Source organism: Sminthopsis crassicaudata, chromosome 3 (assembly GCF_048593235.1).
Source record: "Sminthopsis crassicaudata isolate SCR6 chromosome 3, ASM4859323v1, whole genome shotgun sequence".
NCBI classification, from domain to species: Eukaryota; Metazoa; Chordata; class Mammalia; order Dasyuromorphia; family Dasyuridae; genus Sminthopsis; species Sminthopsis crassicaudata.
Genome location: NC_133619.1, coordinates 139095007 through 139120527, shown reverse-complemented (window position 1 = coordinate 139120527; position 25521 = coordinate 139095007).

Below are 25521 nucleotides of genomic sequence, written 5' to 3'. Positions count from 1 at the left end.
GGAGGGGGTGGAGGGAAGGAGGGGAAAAACTCGGAACAGAAGGGAGTACAAGGGATAATGTTGTAAAAAAAAATTACCTATGCATATGTACTGTCAAAGAAAATGTTATAATTATAAAAATTAATAAAAAAAAAAAAACAAAATAAAAAAAGGAAGGAAGGAACAGAAAAAAAAGAAAAGAAAAGAAAAGTGTTTGGTAGAATTCAATTTGGTAAATTCATCTGGCCCTGGATATTTTTTCTTAGGGAATTATTTAATAGGTTGTTCTATTTCTTTTTCTAAAATGGGAATATTTAAGTAACTTATTTCCTCTTCTTTTAATCTGAGCAATCTATATTTTATAATTCCTTCATTTCCAAGGTTATCAAATTTAAAGACATAAAATTGGTCTCTTCATGAGATGTAATTTCCTTCATTTTACCTCTGTGTTCATCTTTTTCTGGTATAATCATTTTTCTACCTCTAATTTCTTCTTCATATTATCACAATAAAATCAATTTATACCTGCACTAAGTATATCCATAACAGAGTTAACGTTCTCAAGAGTTCTTTCCTTTTTACCTTTTTTTTTTTTTGCTTCTCTTGATTTCTGTATTTAGAGATTCAGTTTTTGTCCAGCTCTGCTCTTTTCATCAGAAATAAATGAAATTCATCCATATCATTGAATGTCCATCTTCTTCCCTGAAAAATAATGCTCAATTTAGCTGAATAGTTGATTCTTGGACACAATCCAAATTCCTTTGCCTTTCAGAATATCAGATTTTAGGCCCTTCAGTCATTTAAGGTAGCAGTTGCTAGATCCTGGGTAATCCTGATTTTGGCTCCTCAGTATGTGAATTATTTCTTTCTGGCTGTTTGCAATATTCTTTCTTTGATACAATAATTCTGAGTTTTAACTATAATATTCCTTGGAGTTTTCATTTTGAGGTCTCCTTTGGGAGTTGATTGGTGAATTCTTTCAATGTCTATTTTACCTTCTGATTTTAAGACCTCAGAGTAGTGTTTTTAATAAAAAAAATCACTTAATATTTTGAAACAATGCATTTATTGGACAGGATATTCTCAATTATTCTTCCACCTAAATTGGAAAGTATTAAGATACACATACACATATACAAACTTTTAAATAAACCTATAAACTGAATTAAGATCATATAATGAAAAAGATTGGGATTCAGCAAAAAGGATGCTGAACTTGGAATCAAGTAATTGACTTTGCATTTAAACTCAGGCACTGTTTGACCCTGGTAAATTCAAGATGGCAGTTTGGAGGCATTAACCCATTTGAACTTTCCAAACTGTCTGCTCCAAACAGCTTTAAAATAATGAGTCATGAGAATGAATTGATTATGTTATAATGATCCCTCTACCACCTCTCTAAATAATGAGATAGAAAAAAAAAAGATGCACTGAAAGGGAAATGGAGAGAAAACATGAGCAAAAATTCTACATATAAAAGAGACATCTAATGAAGAACCTTCATAGGAGAGGGGAAAAACCAGGCATGGCAGGCAATTCTTGAAAATCACTCTCACTGGAATTACAGAGGTAAAGTTGACTATAGAATTCTAATTTAACTCAATAGAGAAAGAGGAGGATGAGCGTAAAAGGGGGAAAATCATTTTCATCTTAAAGATAAAAAAAAGAGGACAGATTATGAAAGACCATGTTAAGAAACAAAGTTGACCTTTAATGAAGAATAGGATTAAAACAAAGAAAGAATAGGAAACTAAGAAAGATGAACATACATAATAATTATAATTGGAAAAATGAATGGGATTTGGTCATGCAAAAACAGAGGTACATAATAGACTAGATTAGAAACCAGGATCCAATTATATGGTGTTTAGAAAAGATACACATGGGGCGGAGCCAAGATGGTGGAGAAGATACATGCAAATTTGTAAGCTCCCTTCTTCCCTCAATATCAACTAATCAAATCAGCCTCAAAAATAATGCTGGACTGATAAAAACCACAAGGGTTAGAAGCACAACTTACCAGCTGAAGAGAATCTGGAATTTCAACAGAAAAGTTCTGTTCCAAGGGTAGGGAAAGAAAAGATCAGCACAGACAGGGTTAAGTGCTAGCACACTATGCCAAATGGGCTGGGGAGAACTCTGGGATCAGAGAAGCCTCTGAGATAGAAGAATCTGGCAAAGACTGATAGCGCTACTCTGCTTATAAAGCAGCAGATCAAAAGAAAAATCATGACCCAGCCATACTACTATTGGGCTTATATCCCAAGGAAATAATAAAGAAGGGAAAGGGACCTGTATGTGCCAAAATGTTTGTGGCAGCCCTTTTTGTAGTGGCTAGAAACTGGAAAATTAATGGATGCCCATCAATTGGAGAATGGTTGGGTAAATTATGGTATATGAATGTTATGGAATATTATTGTTCTGTAAGAAATGACCAACAGGAGAAATACAGAGAGGCTTGGAGAGACTTACATCAACTGATGCTAAGTGAAACGAGCAGAACCAGATCATTATACACTTCAACAATGATACTGTATGAGGATGTATTCTGATGGAAGTGGATATCTTCAACATAGAGAAGAGCTAATCCAATTCCAATTGATTAATGATGGACAGAATCAGCTACATCCAGAAAAGGAACACTGGGAAATGAGTGTAAAATGTTATTTTTACCTTCTGAATCCAATTCTTCCTGTGCAACAAGAAATTTGCTTCTACACACATATATTGCATCTAGAATATATTGTAATATATTTAACATGTATAAGACTGCCTGCCATCTGGGGGAGGGGGTTGGCGGAGGAAGGGAAAAAATCTGAACAGAAGTAAGTGCAAGGGTTAATGTTGTAAAAAATTACCCATGCATATGTACTATCAAAAAAAAGTTATAATTATAAAATAAAATTAAAATTAAATTAAAAAAAAGAGAGAGAATTCAAAGAAAAAAAAAAAGAGAAATCAAAGCCATTTTAAAATATAAAACCAGATTCTAGAACCAGACCAATTCAGAAGTGACCTAACACCTATCTCAGCAAGGCTGTGCAGCGGCCTTCTGCTTTCTGGGCCTTCTCCTTGGGGTAGTTAAGAATCTGAACAGTGGGGGACACAGCCCGGGGCAGCCTCTAATCCACATAATGCAGGGCTCAGTTGGAGGCAGTGGAATTCTAGCAGTAGCAAAACTTCAACAGTAGTGGAACTCCCAGAGCAGCAGAACCACCACGGCAGGGATCATGGTTTCCAGGCAGAAACTTCTTGTTTGAGCTCAGGGGCTTTTCTCTTCAGCTGCTAATATCCACGGCCACACAGGAGGCTTTGGCTGGGGTTTGTGATTCTTTCACTGTTCAGCCTTAAACCTCAGGGCAATCTTTAGGCCTCATAGCAAGGGTCCTTCACTGGGCACTCCTCACAGTGCAGCCTTACTAACTACCTCTGAGACATTTCCAGAGAGGGGGAGGGGAACTCTCTCCCAGAACTCATTCTTAGCTCAGGCACAGGACTTGTTGCATTCATCCCATCTGGGAGGAAGCTGGTAAATAAATAAACAAACTTCTTACCCCAAAGGCAAACCCCAACAGATTTTTAATAATGAGTAAGAGAACAATTGACACCTTCTATACAGAGAAAGAGCAGGTATCCAACCTCTAGGAGGCTAACAGCAGACAGTCTCTAGAAACACCTTAATGGGGAATAATACCTGCCCCCATCACATAAATCTCTCCTAGAAGACATTATTAAAAAGTTAAGAGAGTTTGAAGAAAAATGGAGAAAGGAAAGAGAAGCTAGGATAGAGAAAACAACGTCCTGAAATTTGAGTTGGAAAAAATAAAGAATTCACAGGAGGTGCTGGGAAACAAAATTTCTGAATGAGAAAAGGTTAAAAAAATCACAGGAAAGTAGGATTTCTGAATTGGAAAAGATAAAAATTTCCCAAGAAAGTAGGATTTGTGATTTGGAAAAAGAAAGTAACTCACTAAAAAAAAAAAATAATAATAATAAAACAAATAGTGAAATGGAAAAACAAATTCAACAGAGCAAAATAATTCATTTAAAAACTCAAATGGACATATACAAAAAGAACTAAAAATGTGAATGAAGAAAATAACTCATTAAAATCAGGACAGAACAAATAGAAATGAATGATTCATTGAGAAAAGAAGAATGAGTCAAACAAAACAGAAAAAAAAAGAAAAGAAAAGCTGGAGAATAATGTCAAATATCTACTGGGAAAATCTATAGACCTAGAAAATAGATCTAGAGCAGCAGAATATGGCTGCACAGCAGTGCCAAGTTCTATTAGGTCACTCTGGGATTGGGGTGGTTCTAGGATCTGGCTTTATATTTTAAAGTGGCTTGATTTCACTTCTGAACTGCTGTCATATAAGCAGAGAAGAGCTAAAAGCCTGTGTCAGATTCCTCTATCTCAGTGGCTTCTCTGATCCCAGAGTTCTCCCCAGCCCGATTGGCACAGTGTGTTAGCACCTAACCTTGTCTGTGCTGGCCTTTTTTCCTCCTCCCCTCAGAACCAACCTTTTCTGTTGAAATTCCAGATTCTCTTCAGCTGGTATGTTGTGCTTCCAGTCCTTGTGGTTTCTATCAGTCCAGCGTTATTTTTGAGGCTGATTTAACTAATTGGTAATGAGGGAAGAAGGGAGCTTACAAATTTGCTTGTATCTTCTCCACCATCTTGGCTCTGCCCCCTCCTTGACTATTACTTAAAATAGTCAGAAGCATATATTTAAGACCATCTGTAAGCATAATATGTAATGGGGATGAACTGGAATCTGTCCTAGTAAGATCTAGAGTGAAACAAGTTTGCCCATAATCACAATTACTATTCAATATTGTATTAGAAATGCTAGCCTCAGCAATAAGAGTTGGGAAAGAGATTAAAGGAATAAGAGTAGGTAATGAGGAAATCGAATTGTCACTCTTTGCAGATGATATGATGATATACTTAGAGAATCCCAGAGATTGTAACAAAAAGTTATTAGAAATATCACAACTTTAGCAAAGTTGCTGGATACAAAATAAATCCACATAAATCCTCAGCATTTTTTTACATCACCAACAAAATGCAACAGCAAGAGATACAAAGAGAAATTCCATTCCAAACAAATGTTGAGAGTATAAAATATTTGGGAATCCATATACCAAAGAAAAGTCAGGAAATATATGAGCAAAATTACAAAACACTTGCCACAAAAATAAAGTCAGATTTAAATAATTGGAAAGACATTCAAGTTCTCTTGGATAGGCTGAGCGAATGTAATAAAGATGACAATACGCCCCAAACTAATCTATTTATTTAATGCTACACCAATCATACTCCCAAGAAACTATTTTATTGACTTAGAAAAAATAACAACAAAATTCATATGGAAGAATAAAAGGTCGAGAATTTCAAGGTAATTTTAAAAAAAAAGTCAGATGAAGGTGGTCTAGCTGTACCTGATCTTAAGCTATATTATAAAGCAGCAGTCACCAAAACCATTGGCTAAGAAATAGAACAGTTTATCAGAGGAACAGATTAGGTACAAAGGACAAAAAAGGGTTGGGAAAACTGGAAATTAGTATGACAGAAATTAGATATGGATCCACACTTAACACCATATACCAAGATAAGATCAAAATGGATCCAAGATTTAGGCATAAAGAATGATATCATTAAAAAATTAGAGGAACAGAGGATAGTCTACCTCTCAGACCTGTGGAGAAGAAAGGAATTTATGATCAAAGGAGAACTAGAGAGCACTATTGATCCCAATATAAAAGATTTTGATTATATCAAATTAAAAAGCTTTTGTACAAACAAAACTAATGAAAACAAGTTTGAAGGGAAGTAACAAATTGGGAAAATATTTTTATAGTTAAAGGTTCTGATAAAAGTCTCATTTCCAAAATATATAGAGAACCATTCTCCAGTTGATAAATGGTCTAAATATATGAACAGACAATTTTCAGAGTATGAAATTGAAACTATTTCCACTCATATGAAAGAGTTTTCCAAATCACTAGTGATGAGAGAAATGCAAATTAAGACAACTCTGAGATACTACTACATACCTGTCAGATTGGCTAATATGACAGGAACAAATAATGATGAATGTTGGAGGGGATGTGGGAAAACTGGGACACTGATACATTGTTGCTGGAGTTGTGAAAGAATCCAACCATTCTGGAGAGCAATCTGGAATTATGCCCCAAAAGTTATCAAACTGTGCATACCCTTTGATCCAGCAGTGCTACTACTGGGCTTATATCCCCAAAAAATACTGAAGATGAGAAAGGGACCTGTGTGTGCCAAAATATTAGTGGCAGCTCTTTTTGTAGTGGCTAGAAACTGGGAAATGAATGGATGTCCATTAGTTGGAGAATGGTTGGGTAAATTATGGTATATAAATGTTATGGAATATTATTTCTCTGTAATAAATGACCAGCAGAATGAATACAGAAAGCTTTGGAGAGACTTACATGAACTGATGCTGAGTGAAATGAACAGAATCAGAAGATCACTATACACTTCAACAACAATAATGTATGAAGATATACTCTGATGGAAGTGGATATCTTCAACATAAAGAAGTTCCAACTCACTTCCAGTTGATCAATGATGGGCAGAAACAGCTACACCCAGAGAAGGAACACTGGGAATTGAGTGTAAAATGTTTGCACTACTGTCTTTCTACCCAGGTTACTTATACCTTTAGAATCCAATTCTTAAAGTGCAACAAGAAAATTGAATTTACACATATATATTGTATCTAGGTTATAGTGTAACACATTTAATATGTATGGGATTGCCTTTCATCTATGGGAGGGAGTAAAGGAAGGGAGGGTTAAGTTTGGAAAAATGAATATAAGGGATAATGTTATAAAAATTACTCATGCATATGTACTGTCAAAATATAATTATAAAATTAATAAAAAAAAGAAAGGAGAATTCTCCATATGGTCAACCTAAAACCAATAAAGAAAGAGAAGTGGAAAAGGAAAAAAAGAAAAAAGAAAAGAAATACATGCAACAGAAAGACACACAGAATGAAAATGAAATTGCTGAATTTAATATATTTCCACTGATGTAAAAATGGCAAGGATAGAAAAAGCAAAATATACACCTAATTAAAAGAGATAATTAGAAATTGAAGTTTTTCACCAACATTGAAGTAATACATTAAAAAAAATTTACACTGTTTTTTTTTATTTTCTGATAAATGCCTCATTTCTCAAATACGTAGAACATTGAGTTAAAATTATTAAAAACAAAACAAAACAAAACAACAATTTTCCTTAATTGGTTAATGGACAAAGCATATGAACAAAGAGTTTTCAAAAGAAAATATCAAAAATCTATATAACCACATAGAAAAATTTTTTTTAAAGTATTATTGATTAGAGAAAGGCAAATTAAAACAACTCTGAGGTACTATCTCATAAGTATCAGATATGATTGATGCTAGAGGGTATGTACCCTTAGAAAATATGTATCCTAAGTCATTTTGGGGGGAGTAGTAAATTGGTCCAACTGTTCTGAACAACAACTTTAATTATTGACCCAAAAGCTCTAAAACTGTGCGTATCTTTTGACCCTGTAATATTACTACTAAGTTTATGTCCCAAAGAGATATTAAAATTAAAGAAAAAAGTACTTATATGTACAAAAATATTGATAGTAGCTCTTTTTGTGGTAACAATAAATTAGAATCCTTGGGGAGTCACATTAACTAAGAAATGATGGCACAATTTCTGGCATATCAGTGTGATAGAGTACTATTGTGCTATAACAAATGATGAAGAGATTAGCTTCCAGAAAAGGAAAAAAACAAAACAAAACAAAACAAAACAAAAAACAAAACAACAACAACAACAACAACAAAACAAAAAAAAAAAAAACATGGTAAGACCTATATAAATTGATGGAAATGGAAATGAATTGAGAAGAATGTGAAGATCACTGTGCACAGTTACAGTAATATTTTAATGATAGGCGACTGGGCAAAACTTACCTACTCTGATCAGTGCAATGATTCTGATTGAAGAAAATTCCAAAGGACCCATGAGAAAAATTGCTACACATCTCCAAAGAAAAATCTGATAATGTCTAAATGCAAATTAAAACAAGATTTTCTTGCTCTCTTTTTGTTTACTCCCTCCCCTCCCTCTCTGTTTCTGTCACTGTCTCTTCCTGTCTTTGTCTGCCTCTGTCTCTGTCTCTGTCTGTCTGTCTCTGTCTCTGTCTCTGTCTGTCTTTGTTTTCGTCTATCTCTGTCTCTGTGTCTGTCTGTTTGTTCTCTCTCTCTCTCTCTCTCTCTCTCTCTCTCTCTCTCTCTCTCTCTCTCTCTCTCTCTCTCTCTTTTTCTTCCTCCTCTCTCTTTTTCTCGGTTTCTCTCTCTATCTTTATCTCTTACAATATAGCTAAACTGGAAATGTTTTGCATGATTTTGCATGTACAACTGCTTTTATATTGCTTGGCTTCTTAGTATTAGTGGAAGGCTTGGGAGAGACAGAATTTAGAACTCTTAATCTGAAAAGAAAACATTGTTAAAATAGATAAATATTATAAAAAAATACTCACACAATAATAAGTATGGCAAAAATCAAGTCTCATACCCCAAGCTTCTTTCTTTTTCTAATATAGTAAATTTGATTTTCTGCTTTGAAAAAATCTATATGAGATCCTTCATGAAAAAAGAGAAATACTTTACAAGTATGGAATGAATAAAGCATTTATTATCATTTTAATACTCTACAAGCACATAAAATATAACTTTTTTTTTTGTTTATGGAGACTTTAAGAGACTAAAATATTTTCTGATCTGGTAATAAAACAATTTAATAAAATATGAACAAACTATATATATATATTTTTTTTTGTATATATATATATGCATATATATATATATCTGAATTAATCTGTAGTTTTACTTTTGAAAAAAAATTCAAGCACATGCAATAAACTGAAATAAAAGTAAATCATTAGATCACAAATAGGAGAAAATAATTTACTAAACCCTTATATGTTCAGGAGTAGGTATACAAAGATAAACTTCAACTACTGCTCTTAATGAACCCATTCATTAAGATATAATATATACCTATGTGTGTATGATATTTACAGTTTTATACAAACCAAATATAGGCTGAGGTCCTTGCAGCTATGAGGGTTAAAAACAAACAAACAAAAAAGCTTTGTGTAGAATCTGATATTTGAGAAGATGTTTGTTGGAATTTAGGTTTTGCAAGGAATAGATATATAGAAAGTCTACATTCATGTGGACTATAATCATGGGAACAGCCCCATAAGGAATAACTATAATAAAATTATGTGGAAATAAGGTCTGGTATTCGAAGCATTTTAAAATAGTAAAACCAATTTGGACATCAGAGAAGATGATGTGTAAAAAGTTTACAAAGCGAAATTGGGTTTAGGTTGTAAAGAACTTATTTGGTTCTTCAAGGACATAGAAAAGGGTCTAGACTTTACTGAGTATGATATGATATGATTAAACCTATACATTAGGAATATAGTTTTTGTAGCTGTTTGGAAAATTATTTGAAAGTAAGAATTAAAAGAAGTATGGGGAGAGAGTACAAAAAAACAATTCTGAAGTTTTCATAAACTATTATGTATATATACATATACATATACAAATATACATATACAATCTCTCAACAAAAGGAATTGAATGCCTGAGTTACAGTGGAGAGAAGAATACTGAAAAGACAAGCAATATGACATGATAACAAATGTCATTGTGGAAGTAGAAATAATTAATAGGATATTTTTACTGAATGTATATTCAATGATTGACATAGGTGATTATGAGATTATGTATCTACACAACTTGAATAATTTCCCAGGCAATAATCAGGAAGATTAGAAGAGGAATATGTTTAGACAAGAAAGATTATGACTTCTGTTTCAGATGAAATGTCGAATAGGCCTGATATTTCCTTGGAGATGGATCAAAAAGAGATAAAATTGCTGAGTTTTTTATGTGATCATCAGCAGAAAAAAATCATAATTAAATCTACAATGATAGTTTATATTTCAGTGTTTTATATCCCTCATCTTTAAAATGAAGATTATATCTATCTTAGTCATATTATAAAGGGAACACAATTGTTCAATATACATTTTATTTATTACTTTTTGTTTTTATATCACCTTTATTTCCTAATATATTCCCCCCCCCTTTCTTAGCCATGAAAACATCCATGTAAAAAGAACAGAAAAGAAAGAATAGCAAAACACAGTTAAAACAAAAAGAAAAACAAAAACAAACAAAAACAAAAAAAAAAATAGATTTCAATCACAGCTTACCAGATATCAAAATAAAATAATGCTATGAAAACCACAAATGGCTTCAGTAAGCCAGTGTTAAACGTCACTATCTTTCAAAGGTAAATTTTTGGGCAGCCATGTTATGGGGCTTCTGGATATTCAGCATTTAGAATGCCAGGCCAGGAATAGAGGAAAATTCATTTTCCTGAGTTCAGGTGTTGCCCCACACACTTAGTAACTGTGCTATTCTGTTCAAGTCACTTAACCCTGTTTGCCTCAGTTGCTCATCTGTAAAATTAGCTGGAGAAGAAATTGGCAAACCATTCCAATATCTTTCCAAGAAAACCCCAGATGGGCTCATGAAGATTTGGATGTAACTACAAAATGACTAAGCAACAGCAACTGTTTTGAAAAAATGTGCAAATTTTAATGTACTATATTTATATAAAAATATAAAATCATTGGGAATTTGATTTCTGGAAATATATACTTCATGAGCAAATGTCTATAAATTACATGAATGCTTGAATGCATTTTTGTTAAACAGTTTAAACATTCCTTTATTAAATTTTGTTATGAATTTTTTTTTTCAAATTTTCTTTGGTAAACATAAGATCTCCTGCTTCTGCTCCTGACTTTTCTGATTTTAAAACCAGACTTCGGCTCTTGTGTTTCATCTTGGAACTTCTCTACAAGCTTGGGGCTTTGTTGTACTGAAATATCAAACTAACACTGAATTCTCTTTCCCTGAAAAATTTACCTTCCAGTCCTGCCTTTTTCTGATTAATGAGTTCCTCCTGAGGCAACTATTTTGTGGATGTCTTAGTCTCTTATTAATTTTGACTTAGGATTCATGTCTACTCTCTGGTTACCTTCATTTACTGATTCACACTCTTACTCCTTTATTTTTCTATTGTATGTTTTTTTTTTTCCTCTCTCTATCTTCTAGCCCTCCCATTAAAATAAAATCTTCTTACGGGCAGGAACAGTCTTTTTTATTTGTTTGTTTATTTGTATTTGTATCACTTTCATGTGGCATATTGCCTGTCACATCAAATGCACTTAATTATTTTTTCTCTCTGTATAATACTTCTACATAGAAAAAGTGAGCAACATAAAATGCAAAATGAGACATTCATGTTTGGTCATGGTCAATGTGGAATGTGACCTTTTCTCAATTATGTAACTTTTTTCCAAAATTTTTGTTTTTATCTTTTCTTTTTCTTTTTTTTTTTTCTGTGTAGAAAGGGAGAAAGAGAGAAAAAGAAAAATCTATCAAAAATTCAAAATTGAATTAAATGAATATTTAAATTCTTAGAATGTACAAGACAAAAATATGACAGAGAAATGGTTTCTCAAAAAGGAAGATTTTGGTTCAAGGACCTTCCATAAAAAGAAAGTGGCTGCTTTTCTATGAAAAAATAATTAAACTCATCAGTTCAGGAAATTCTTTGAAACTACAAATTATAGTCATCTGTTTCTTTAAGTCTCTTTTCCTAAGGAACCTTGTTATTTAGTCATTTTATAATCATCACCAAGTTTTTCCCCCTGGGGTTTCCTTGGCAAAGATAATAGTAGGATTTACCATTTTCTTTTTTAGCCCATGTTCCAGACTTGGAAACCAAGGCAAAGTAAAGTGACATGTTCAGGAGTGTCATAGCTAGTAAATGTCTGAGACCACATTTGATGTCAGGAAGATGAGTCTTCCTGGACTCCTACACAGCATTCTATCTACTTCACCATATAAATTGGCCCTACTTAAAGGGAAGTTAATGATCAACAAAACAAAACAAAACAAAACAAAAAAGTGTTTTATATAGAGAAAGATTTATATTGATTTCCAAGCAATGTAGGATAATAGATGAACATTTTGGTGGTCCATAATATGAGTAGAATAATGACTGATTTAATAATCGTTCATAATAAATGCATATGTAAAGCAATAGCTTTCACATGAGATCTAAACCTATTTTTAAAATGAAATTATGTGTAGAATGGATGTGAAGACTTGGATCTTCATGTCAATAGTATGAAATGATGTCCATTTATGAAGGAAAATATTAGTTTGGAAGAGAAACAACAACATCAAAAAAGAAACCCTTTAGTGTAAAAAAAAAAAGAAAGAAAAAGAAAGAAAAGAAGAGAAAATATTAGTGAAAAGAAACATAGTTTGAAAGCTACCAAAGAAAAGAAAGGCTGCTTTGAGACCTTCAGAGCTACAAGTGTTGGTCTAGAAGTTTAATTGCATTTTAATGTGTAATAACCAGAGGTTAAAATTAAGAAAATAAAAGATCACATAACTATTTGAATACTGAAATATGTCTAAAATATGTTTGATAAGGGAAAATTGATGATTTTTGATTTTGTAAAGTATTTACTGAGATTCAAGAGGCTTTCATTTAAGGCATTGCTAAACACCAGTTGGAAAGGAAGAGAACTGAAGGCACTGCAGAACTACTACAAAATGTTTTGATAAAGCTATGGCAGTCAGCTGGTAGAAAACATTAACTGATTGACTTTTATTTCTTCAATGAGAAAATTGACTTAATTGGCAAAGCACACTAGTGACAGCTATTGTCTCTATTTGGATCCGGATTGACTTAAATTGAACATAAGTAGCAGTCATTTAGTTCTGCTTTGGCCAGAAACCCTCAAGATTTCCCCAACTAGTTTTATTAATTTATATCTATATATATTTTTTACTAAATGAAAAAGGAGATTATTTGCTTTATTTGCTTCCCTAAATCCTGAATGGTTGTGGCCTCAATCAAACAGATACCTAGCTGATGTAGATCTTAGTAAAAAAAAAAAAAAAAAAAAAAAAAAAATTCTCCCACTGCATCCAGGACCATCTCCAGGCCTTCTTATCTATAGCTGGTCACTTGACCCAGATGCCTTTGGAAGGGAAAGTGAGGCAGGTGACCTTGTGCCACCCTGCCTCACTTACATACAATTCACTTGCATGGCCTGGCTTCACATCTTTGATATTATGGTTCTCTATGAGAACAAAGGACAAACAGTAATCTTATCACCACTAAGAGTTGCAGAAGCATAATGTGCTTCACAAGGGTTTGTAATTCTCTGTTACCATTTATGGTATACTAATTCCACATTAAAAGAATCCAAGAAGTTCTTAAAAGTATTAAACTTTTTAAAATAACCCTTCCATATTATTGCTCTGTAATAAATGACTAGCAGGAGGAATACAGAGAGGCTTGGAGAGACTGACATCAACTGATGCTGAGTGAAATGAATAGAACCAGAAGATCACTGTACACTTCAATGCTGTATGAAGAGGTATTCTGATGGAAGTGGATATCTTCAACATAAAGAAGTTCCAACTCACTTCCAGTTGATCAATGATGGACAGAAACAACTACACCCAGAGAAGGAACACTGGGAAGTGAATGTAAATTGTTAGCACTACTGTTTATCTACCCAGGTTACTTATACCTTCGGAATCTAATACTTAATGTGCAACAAGAAAATGGTATCTACACACATATATTGTATCTAGGTTATATTGTAACACATGTAAAATGTATGGGATTGCCTGTCATCGGGGGGAGGGAGTGGAGGGAGGGGGGGATAATTTGGAAAAATGAATACAAGGGATAATATAAAAAAAATTACTCATGCATATATACTGTAGAAAATAATTCTAAATAAAAAAAATTAAAAAATTAAAAAATAATTAAAAAATAACCCTTCCAAATTACAGATTACATTTATGACCATATTCCTTAATTAAGGAAACACACACACACACACACACACACACACACACACACACACACACACACACACACACACATATATATATATATATATATATATATATATATATGTAGTCAATTAATTTAAATCATAGTTTACTCCTTTTAGCCAAGAACCAGGTGGATACAACTTGATAAAAAATGGCTCCATTGCTAAAATAGCAGAAAGCAATGTGTGTGTTTGTGTGTGTGTGTGTGTGTGTGTGTGTGTGTGTGTGTGTGTGTGTGTATGTGTGTTTGTGTAGGGGAGGTTGAGTTTAATCTTCACCTTTGAAGACAAAAAAGATCCTCTCTCATTTCTCCCTCTTCTACCTCTTCTTTTCTCCTCCCAAATACCATCCCAATACTTTCTCTTATTCCCTAAAATTATCCAAATCTTTAATTGCTCCTACAAATCAATCCTTCATAAATCACCTTTATTCACATGTCCAGCAGAGTCAGATTTAAAGCATAACTTATAATGTTACAATATAATATAATAAATTACCCAATGTGCTTCAGAAGGTACCATACTTTACCTAATTATAGGCATGTGACCCCTTTCAGGCAAGTTAACAGAACTTCTCATTAAGAAGCCATTGTTCTTAAGAGCTTATACTCAAAGATCGACATAGGCAACAGTAAAATTATTTCCCACAATTTAAAAACTGCCCAAAAGAATACTTTTTTTTTTTTCTTTCACTTAGATTAAACTAGTTCTCCAACCCTTTGCCCAAGTTTCAAAGCAATTAGCATAAACTCCTTTGTCCTCCAGAGACCTTATTTACCTGGCCCAAACTAGGCCAGGCTTGAATTTTATTGTTTGTTTTGTTTTGTTTTGTTTTTTCAGTTAGGTTTAAACTAGTTCTCCAAAACCTTTAGTAGAGCTCTTTAATCACCAAAACAGACAAGTCCCACAGAACACAGAATACAGATAGACTGCACAATTTCAACATTAAACATTTAACACATATAACCAGATAGTGTCCAAAAAGGAGCTCAGAATCAGATAAGACCATATTTTTCTTAGAAGACACCCAAACCAGAGGAGATTATACAGCATCCTGGAATTAAACCCTTTTCAGAATTTAATGCCTATTGGCATTTTATTATTCTGAAAATCCAGATGGTAGCACAAATCAGATTATGTCCTAAGACATCAATATTTACTCTCCTGTGGTCGAAATGTGTCCACCATCAGGCTGCAGCTAAAAACTGCTCTCTTCCCGGAGACTCTGGAAAAAAAACCAGAGGGTCAGCCTCTCCAGGCCAAGAGCCCAGATTCTCAACCACCCCAAGGCCCAAGACTAGAAGATCTCTAATTTCTACTCCCATTCTCAGTTTCTAACATCTCAGTGGGAAGCCTCCAAAATGCAATGCCAGAGAAACTGGGCAAGATATAGATGAGACAGTTTTTAATATTTTATTAGAAAGAGAGAGATTTACTAGGACCAAATGGATCCATGGTTTGGTCCCAGGCCTGAATGAGACTATTGTCTCTAAAAATCCAACAATGAATGTTGAATACAAAAGATTCTTTTATAGGGTAACAAGAACAATGGGGGAGGAAGCACCTGGGATGGGGATGACATAATGGAGAGAGGTACAGGAGATGAGGAGAAGCTCCTGATATTCTAATTAATTGGGATGGGGAGATATAAGACTTTCATAAATTCCTAGAATGTTTATTCTAATGATTAAGAGGGAAGGGTTATAGCTTAAGGCACAGAGTAACTGAGGTAAAACAATTAGGAAAAACAGGTCAGGACATTAAAAGGGAACTGTGGCACAACATCTTAATCCTGTTTACCTCACTTTCCAAATCTGTAAAATAAGTTGGAAAAAGGGAATGGCAAACCATTCCAATATCTTTGCCAAGAAAATCCCAAATGGGATTGAAACATCAGACATGTCTGAAAACAACTGAACAATAGTAAAAATTTTCTTATAAAGATTTAGCACTTAAAAATAGAAAGAAGGGGAGAAATTTCTTAAAGATGATAATTAACTGAACCAACTAAGTTTTATTAATTAATTCAATAGTATTTTTTACTTTCAATTTTATTAATCTCACTTTTTATTTTTAGAATTTTAAGTTTCATGTTTGTATGGGGGTTTTTAATTTGTTCCTTTTTTAGCAATTTTAGTTGTAAGCCCAGTTTGTTGAACCTCTCTTTCTCTATTTTATGGAAGTAGGGTTCTAGAAATATAAAACTTTCCCTTGCTACTGCTTTGGCTATATCTCACACATTTTGGTATGATGTGTCATTATTGTGTTTTTCTTGGGTGAAGTTATTAATTATGTCTATGATTTGCTGTTTTACCCAATCATTCTTTAGTATAAGATTATTTAGTTTCCAATTTTTTTTGGTCAATTTTCCCCTTTTATTAAATATAATTTTCATTGCACTGTGGTATAAAAAGGATGCATTTATTATTTCTGCCTTACTGCACTTGATTTTGAGGTTTTTATGTCCTAGTATATGATCAGTTTTTGTATAGGTTCCATGAACTGCTGAGAAGAAAGTATACTCCTTTCTATCTCCATTTAGCTGTTGCCAAAGAACTATCACATCAAACTTTTCTAGTATTCTATTTACCTCTTTGACTTCTTTCTTATTTATTTTGTGGTTTGATTTATCTAATTCTGAGAGTGCAAGGTTGAGATCTCCCACTATTATAGTTTTGCTGTCTATTTCTTCTTGCAGTTCTCTTAATTTCTCTTTTAAGAATTTAGATGCTGCACCACTTGGCATATATGTTTAACATTGATACTGCTTCATTATTGATGCTACCCTTTAGCAGGATATAATGCCCTTCCTTATCTCTTTTAATTAGATCAATTTTTGTTTTTGCTTGATCTGAGATGAGGATGGCTACCCCAGCTTTTTTGGCTTCACCTAAAGCATAGTAGATTCTGCTCCACCCTTTTAGTTTCCTGTAAACAACATATAGTAGGATTCTGACTGCTAACTGCTTCCTCTTTATGAGAGAGTTTACCCCATTCACATTTATGCTTAGAAGGACTAATTCTATATTGCTTGCCATCCTGTTAACTCCTGCTTATGCTTTTCTCCTTTCCTTCCCTCTTACCCCCCTATCCAGTATTAAACTTGTGAACACCACTTGCTTTTCACAGCCCTCCCTTTTTAGTATCCCTCCCCTACCTTAAAGTTCCTCCCCTTATTTTACCCCTTTTCCTCACAATTTCTGTATTCCCTTCCCCTTAACTTACTCCTTCCCTTTCACTTTTCAATGAAGTGGAAGAAGTTTCACCATAAATTGAATATGTCTATTGATACACACTATGTTCATCTTCCTCCTTTCTTTCTCTCAGATGTAATAGGTTACCTTTGCCTCTTCATGAGATGTAGTACTACCACTTTACCCTTTTTTATGATATAATTTCCTTTCCACCTCTAGTTTCTAGGACAAATTATACTTTTGTTCTTTACATATCTTTATGTCAGAAATATAGTTCTCAAGATTTCTTTTTACCTTTTTAGAAATCTCTTGATTTCTGTATTTGAAGATCATACATTTTGTGTAGGTCTGGTTTTTTTCATCAAGCATAGATGGAATTCATTTATTTCGTTAAATGTCCATCTTCTTTCCTGGAAAACAATGCTCCTTTTTGCTGGGTAAGTTATTCTTGGCTTCATACCAAGTTCCTTAGCCTCTCGGAATATCATGTTCCAGGCCCTTCATTCTTTTAATGTGGATGCTGCTAGATCCTGCGTTATCCTTATTGTGGCTCCTCCATATCTGAATTGCTTTTTTCTAGCAGCTTCCAGTATTTTTTCCTTCGTCTGATGGTTCTTGAACTTGGCCAATATATTTCTTGGCATTTTGATTTTAGGGTCCCTTTCAGTAGGTGATCGATGAATTTTTTCAATGTCTACTTTACCCTCTGTTTCCAAAACGTCTGGGCAGTTCTCTTTGATAATTTCCTGGAAAATAATGTCCCAGCTCTTTTTTTCCTCACGTTTTTCAGGGAGTCTGATTATTCTCAAATTGTCTCTCCTGGATCTGTTTTCTAGGACTGTTGTTTTTTTAATAAGGTACTTGACATTCTTTTCAATTGTTTCATTTTTCTGGTTTTGCTTGACTATTTCTTGGTTTCTCCTTGAGTCATTCATTTCTACTTGTTCAAGTCTAATTTTCAATGATGTATTTTCTTCACTCACTTTTTAAATATATTTTTGTAATTGTCCAATTGAGTATTTAAGTGAATTTTTTTCTTCTATGGGATTTTTTTCCCATTTCATGCATTTTATTTTTTAGAGAGCTGTTTTCTTTTTTCTGCTCACTAATTTTATTTCTCAATGATTTGATCTCTTTATCCACTCTGTATGACTTCTCCAGGCTCTCTTACCAAGCTTCCCTTTCCTTTTCCCATTTCTCTTCTAGCTCTCTTGTGAGAGCCTTTTTGATTTCCTCTATGAGAGTCTTATGTATTGAAGAGCAGCTCATATCCTCCCTTAGGGGATTCCTCTGGGGACGTTCTGCTTTTGGTCTCCTCAGTATTTGAAGTCTGCTCTCTCTCCATACAGAAGCTGTCAATGGTTAGAACCCTTTTAAATTTTTTGTTCATTTTGTCAAAGTGAAATCAAAGAAAACAAATTGTGACAAGAAAAGCAATTGTTCTGTTTTGGGGGAGGATGGGGCTGGATGTTGTAACCGAGCTTCCTCTAGACTGAAGGAGACAGTAGTGAGGCACTAAGAGGACAGCAATGGCTGTGCTGCCTCTGAGCTCTGAGGCTCTGAGAATGCACTGAGTCACTCCAGGTGGAGGTGGGGGTGGGGTTGGTTGGGTATGAGAGATGCTAGCTTTCAGGGGTTTTAATCTTCACCTCCCGTGTTTACACCCTCTCTGCTGCTCCTGGCTTGCTTCCAATAAGGAACATCCACACTGGGGAAAAAGTCTTTTCCCAGAAACGGAAGAGATTGCACCCCTCCCCTCTCCTTTCCAAGCTGTGTAAGCTGCCTGACTCGCTTTTGCTGCCTGCCCTCAGTCTGCACCCAGTCTGTTTGGCCCTCCACTGAGCAAACACAGACCTTCTCTGGAGAATTTCAAGGATGTCTTCTGTTGGTGATTGTTTGTGGTTTCTTTTCTGGTCAAGCATTAACTCCAATGCTTGTCATGAAGTAAGTCCTGAGAGAAAATGTGGAGCTCAAGCAGCTATCTGCCTCCATGCTGCCATCTTGGTCGGAAGTCTGAATTCTACATTCTGAATTTTAAGGTTTTTCTTGTTTTCTCCCTTTAACAGAGAAGTAAAAACAAGAAAATTTGACATATTAGCATATTTGCAATTGCAAACCAATTGTATCAGAAAACTATCTAATATATCTAAAAATAAATAAGAAGGTATTAAGGTGTCCCTCTAGAGGGAGCACGACTCCAAAATATTCAAGTTAGGTTTTAATGAAATGAAACAAGTGGGGTTGGATAGAACCTTTCCTCTGAACTTGCTGCTTTAAGAGGAGTTAGTGGAATAACAATGAAACAAAATAAACCTAAATATGGATTGGTAGAGAATACTGATTCTGATAAAGGAACATATTTTACTTCTAAAGCTTTATAAGAAATAAAGGGGGAAGATTGAAAATTGGGAAGCAATTGAAAAGAATAAATCAGATTCTTAAGAAATGGATTATTAAATTGATGTTAGAGAATAAATTTCCTTCAACCAAATTTTTGCCTATTGCTTTGTTAAAGAATTAGAATTGTCCCCGAAAGTTATCTGTGTCTTTCCTGATATGTGAGTGGTTTATTTTATTTGGGAAAAGAAAAAGAAAGACCATCTTTTGAAACAAAGAGTAAGATTTTGAGGAAGTATGTATTTGTAGTGTCCTCATTTATTTCAGCCCTCAGGAAACAAGGATTATTGCTCCAGACAACACCTTTGGAGTATGCAGTTAGTTCCAGAACAGTGGGTAGTTATGAAATCTTGGAAGAAGCAGAGTGGGAAAGATCTTGCTAGATGTTGCACATGACTGAGACTACAATCTGGAGGCTGAGAACACCAGGGTCAAAGGACCTGTGGAAGAATGTCCCCACTGTGGTGAATGGACAGTGAAGGAAAATTTATAACCTCTAAAATTGACTTTATATTTAGGACTGTTTTGGTGAAAGGAATTTTAACAATATTGGTGTTGTACATGTTATTTGTATTTCCATAAAAGTTTATAGAGACTGCTCGATTGGAGGAAGTTTAACATTTTTTAGAATGAAGAAATTATTAATGTTAATTCTGATAAGGTCTTTTAATGTGAAATTAGTATTTTTATATTATACATTAGTTATGAGTTTTATATTAGATATGAGTTTTACTTTGTTGTATTCTGTTATTTTAAACCTCTTCTCATTGTTTAGAGAGATTCTGAGAACAGTGGTCTATGTCTTTGTCCCTTTCAACATGGTTAATGTCTGAAAATATTTTGGTATAGATTTGTTATTGAGCAACTTAAAAGTAAAATGATTTGTGTAATGTTGAGTTTAAAATCCATTTACTTGGATATGAAGATAACCTATGAACTTTCTATGATATGTCTTTTATTTTTATCAATGTAAGATTATAGTCAATATTTATTTAGGATTTGTAGTCTTTGAGAGCTAAATTCAACTGAAACTTTGATTAATGAGACTTGCTATTTGAGATAAAATCTCTTATGACTATAGCAGATATTATTTGGAGTTTTAAATTTAGGTATGATTGTCTGATGGATCATCAAGCCAGTAATCCAACACCCAAAAGAAATATACCACTAGCTACTCAGAAGGATCTGATCCTTAATTGTTATAACTGGACATTTATGTCTGGGCAAATTTGGAGTACAATCTTGGTCTCTACTTAAGATGGGATCCTTCTGACTGAGTTTCCCAGTTTCTTTGAATAAGAACCCGACTGATTTTTCCTGAATCTGGCTATGAGGTAAAATTGTTATTGCATAGAATTATCTACAGTCAAAATGAGCTAAGAATGCTTTATCCTGTCATGTATGTGCTCTCAGATTTAGGCCTAAAAGACTAGTTTTTGATTATAATCATGCCCATGCTTTTTCCTCTTATTAACAAATTTCTGTAATAAGAGTAAATTTTTAGTAGAAGCTATGAGCACAATTAAAGTATGTTAGATCTTGCAGTTTCCTCTCTGAAAATATGTGGTTACTGTATTTTTAAAAAGTAGGTAAATGAATATTTGGTGTAGTCATCTGTCTATTGCTAGATGCATTTGTCTGCCTATTTCTTTTAAGTTACGTACTCTAATTACCAGGGACACAAATGATTAGGGTAATAGATGGCTCCAAGAGTTGAGAGTCCAGAACCCTATTTTTTTTTTTTTTTGTTAAATAGGCTCATTAGACTCCAGGCCATGGTTGAAATATTTACTAACTAGAAAACAAAGGCATTAAATTTGTTAGCAGACCAGCCTACTCATATTAGAGAAGCAGTACTCCAATTTAGATTGGCATTAGACTAGTTGTTGGCTAAAGAAGGTAGAGTATGTGGGAAATTAAAATCTATCCACTTGCTGTGTGAATATTGATGATAATGGACAGGTAGTGAAAGAAATTTCCAAAGACATCAGAAAATTGACCCATGTCCCATTCCAGACCTGGTCTTCACCATTTATTACCTCTAGGTGATCTTGGTCTGGAGGCAGTTGGTGGAAACTGGATTGATTCCTGCTGATAGCTTTAAGTAGATTAATACTACTTACTCTCCTGCTTCCCCATGTGATACAGCTTATCATAAAATTAGTACACATATCACTGGTCAGATTAGTGAAGACTGAACAACATGGAAGGGGAGGTCTAGTTAAACTTGAGTATTAAAAGTATAAGAATGTACTGTATTAGATAAAAAGGATAAACTAGGTCCAGAGTTATTATATATTTTCTCAACCCTCTTGTTCTCGATCTCTAAAGAAGTTGTGAAAGCTTTTCAAAGATTAATAAATAAAGAGGACTGAATGCTATAAACTGAGTGAAGACCTCTCATAAGAACATGGCCTTGACTTATGCCTCTAATTATGATTTGAGACTGCAATAACAAGCTGCAGGTCTTCTATTATCTTAGATAAACAGATATTTCCTTGCTTTCTCCTCCCTCCCCCCTAACCTTCTCATTAGTATTTAAATACCTAATATGGTAAAGTTTACTCTGGGGTCAATCCATATATGTGTATATATATATATATATATATATATATATATATATATATATATATATATATATATATATATATATATACATAGTCTAGGTAAATCAGAAATGGGGGTGGGAGGCTTCAGTTAAAGTCTATATAATCTTGTGTTTTACATTTTGTACTTTGCACTCTTCTACTGACAACTTGTCTGTTGGGAGTTGCCCTTTCTTTCTTGCAAGATTGTAATTAATCATTTTTTTGCTTTTTTCCTTGAGAATCTCTGATTTTAATTTGGGTAAGAGTCACTCTCCCACACACAGACTACACTTAACAAGTCAAGCATTTTTAAGTATCTGTTAAGTTTCAGATGCTGCACTAAATATTTAGAATACAAAAGGCAAAAGTAGCACCTATTTTCAAAAAGGTCTATTGGTTGGAGGTGACATGCAAACAACCAATACAAAAAGCTACATGTAGGACAAATTAGAAATAATACTTGATAGAAGGCACTAGTATTGAGAATGATGAGGAAACTTTTTTGCCAAAGGGAGGATTTAGCTGAGACTTGAAAGAAGCACATGTCAACTATTTCATTGTTGAGGCATTTGAGGAAGTATCAAATAAATATTACTAGTGTTACACTGACAAGTTGCTGATATTCATTTATAGAGGGTGTTTCCACACTGGGATCTCCTCACAATTAAATTAAATCATCAGATGAATAACCATCATCCACATACATAAATAAAATATACATGATATATTCTTAGGAATTCCAAATGACATGACAAAATTTATACAGCTTTTGATCTCTAAATATTTACATTTTATATTCTATTTCCAAATAACTATTTTAATCGTTTTGAAAATTTGTTATACATTATTAAATCACTATGTGTTTATTGCAAAAAGATAACCATTCAACATTGATCTCTAGCACATATTTTATAAATCATTTTACCTGAAGAGATATTCTCATTGAAAGAGTAGATTTGAATGGCAAAGATGGAAGAACAAAAGTACAAGAGGGATAGTAATATAGTCAAGCTCTCCCATACCACTATTCCAACAAATCTGGAAAAGAAAACAGACTGAATCATCATAAAGAAATATCCACAAGCACAGTTAGGTGGAGCAGTGGATAGAGCACCAGCCCTGAAGTCAGGAGGACCTGAGTTCAAATCTGGACTCAGACACGTAATATTTTCTGGCTGTGTGACACTGGACAAGTCACTTAATCCTAATTGCCTCAGGAAAAAAAATCCACTAAGAGACTGGAAGATACCTGTAAGTACTAGAACATGGTCAAACCAGGGGAGTATAATATAGAACCTATAAAGAGATGGACCAAACTTGGGTTTTCTGCAGAGTACTATTCTGCAGGTATGAAGCAGAGTGTTGAAAAAATAAAAAAGAAAAGTTTGTTGCTATTTTTTTGGATCTGAACCTAAGGCATATCACTAGAATCAAAACCCAGGCTGTTCTGATGTCTACAGATAGATAAGCAGAGCAAACAAAGAGTCACAGAAGTAAGACGATCAATAGAATATTAGACACTTGAAAATGCCAAGTTTATAATTTTGTCTTTCAGAAAAAAATCTAGGAATAAAAGTTTGCAAATTTTGGAATGGTAGACCAGCCCATTATCATTCACTTTATTTTTTTTTATTTCAATATTAGCCCTATCTCCTGAGAATTTGGAATTGAATGAATGCCTATCAACTGGGAAATGACTGAATAAGTTGTGGTATATGATTATAATGGGATATTATTGTTCTATAAAAATAACAGACATGCAGGGTAAATTTAGAAAAAAACTTGGAAAGGCTTATGCAAAGTGAAATGAACAGAAGATATAATGAACAACTACAAATGACTTAGCTATTCTCAGCAATACAATGATCCAAAACAATCCCAAAGAACTCATGATGAAAAATATTATACATTTCCAAAGAAAGAACTACTAGAATCTGAATACAGACAGAAGCATATTATTTCTTCCACTTTTGGGGGGACTCAAATTCTCTTCTACACAATGACGAATATGGAAATATATATGATTTCAAATATAATCTTTATTAGATTGCTTACTGTATCAGGGGGAGAGAAGGGAAGGAGGGAAGATTTGTAACTCAAAACAAAAAAAAAATCGTTTTACATGTAACTGAGAAAACAAAATATTATTTAAAATGTACTCCATGACATGATATATACATCATTTTTCAAAAGAAAGCATTCACTCAAAGACAGGAAAAATAAAGTGAAAAAATGTATACTTTAATCCACATTCAGAATTCATTATTTTCTTCTCTAGAACTGAATAGCATTTTTATAAAATTGAAACAGTTTTGTATTCCTGGTTTATTTATTAACCAGTCATAATTATAGTCATTGTAATGTAGGTTGTAACTTCTTTGCTAGAATTTTATTTAATTTTTTTTATTGATATTAATTAGGGAAATTGGTTTGTAGCTTTCTGTCTTTTTTTTTTTTTTTTTCTCTTTCTGATTTACGTGTCAAAACCATATTTATATCATAAAAGAAATTTTGTAGGAATCATTCTTAACCTATTTTCCCTCAATACTTTATATTGTATCGAAATCAATTGTATCTTAAATACTTAGCAGAATTCATTTGTAAATCCATCTTCTGTGATTAATGATTTTTTTTTTTCATGGCTTAAGTTTTTTTGGAAAAAAAAAAAAAGGATTGTTTCAGTGTTCTATTTCTTTTCACATCAATATGAGCAAATTGTATTTTTATATTTAGTCATCAAGTTCAGGATTTCTTAAACTTTTACCACTTGCAATCATTTTTAATCTGAGAAGTTATTACATTGTAACGTGCTCTCCTGGCAGTTACAATTACTAGCTTAATAACCAGTAGCACACTCAAGAACAACCACGTGTAATCTTAAAAGCCTTTATTATACCTACTCACATAATGCCCTAACTGATGCCCTGACTTGTTGGTTCCCGAGTGAACACCTGGTCAGAAGACCCATGTGTTCACTACCAAAACCCTTACCTCTTTTGGCTATCCATCTTGGCTTGGCCACCCAGGCTGGGAAGCCAAGGTGAAGAGTGCCAGGTTAAAGAGAGGGCTTGCTGCCTGCAGTGGGCTTACATAGGGCCTGGGAGGTCACACACACAGCCAATCAGCGAGAGAGTCACCCATTACGAAGCTATCTCAATATGGCCAGGATCCCGCCCAAGGGCAGTCCTAATATCCACAGAAATTACTTCCGGGCCTCAATCTCCCGATGCACTGTGGCACCCATTTAAAGGCCCCTTACAATTCCCTTTCTCTTGTTTTGCGGGAACCGCACATCTCACCAAGCTAAACTTTTAGC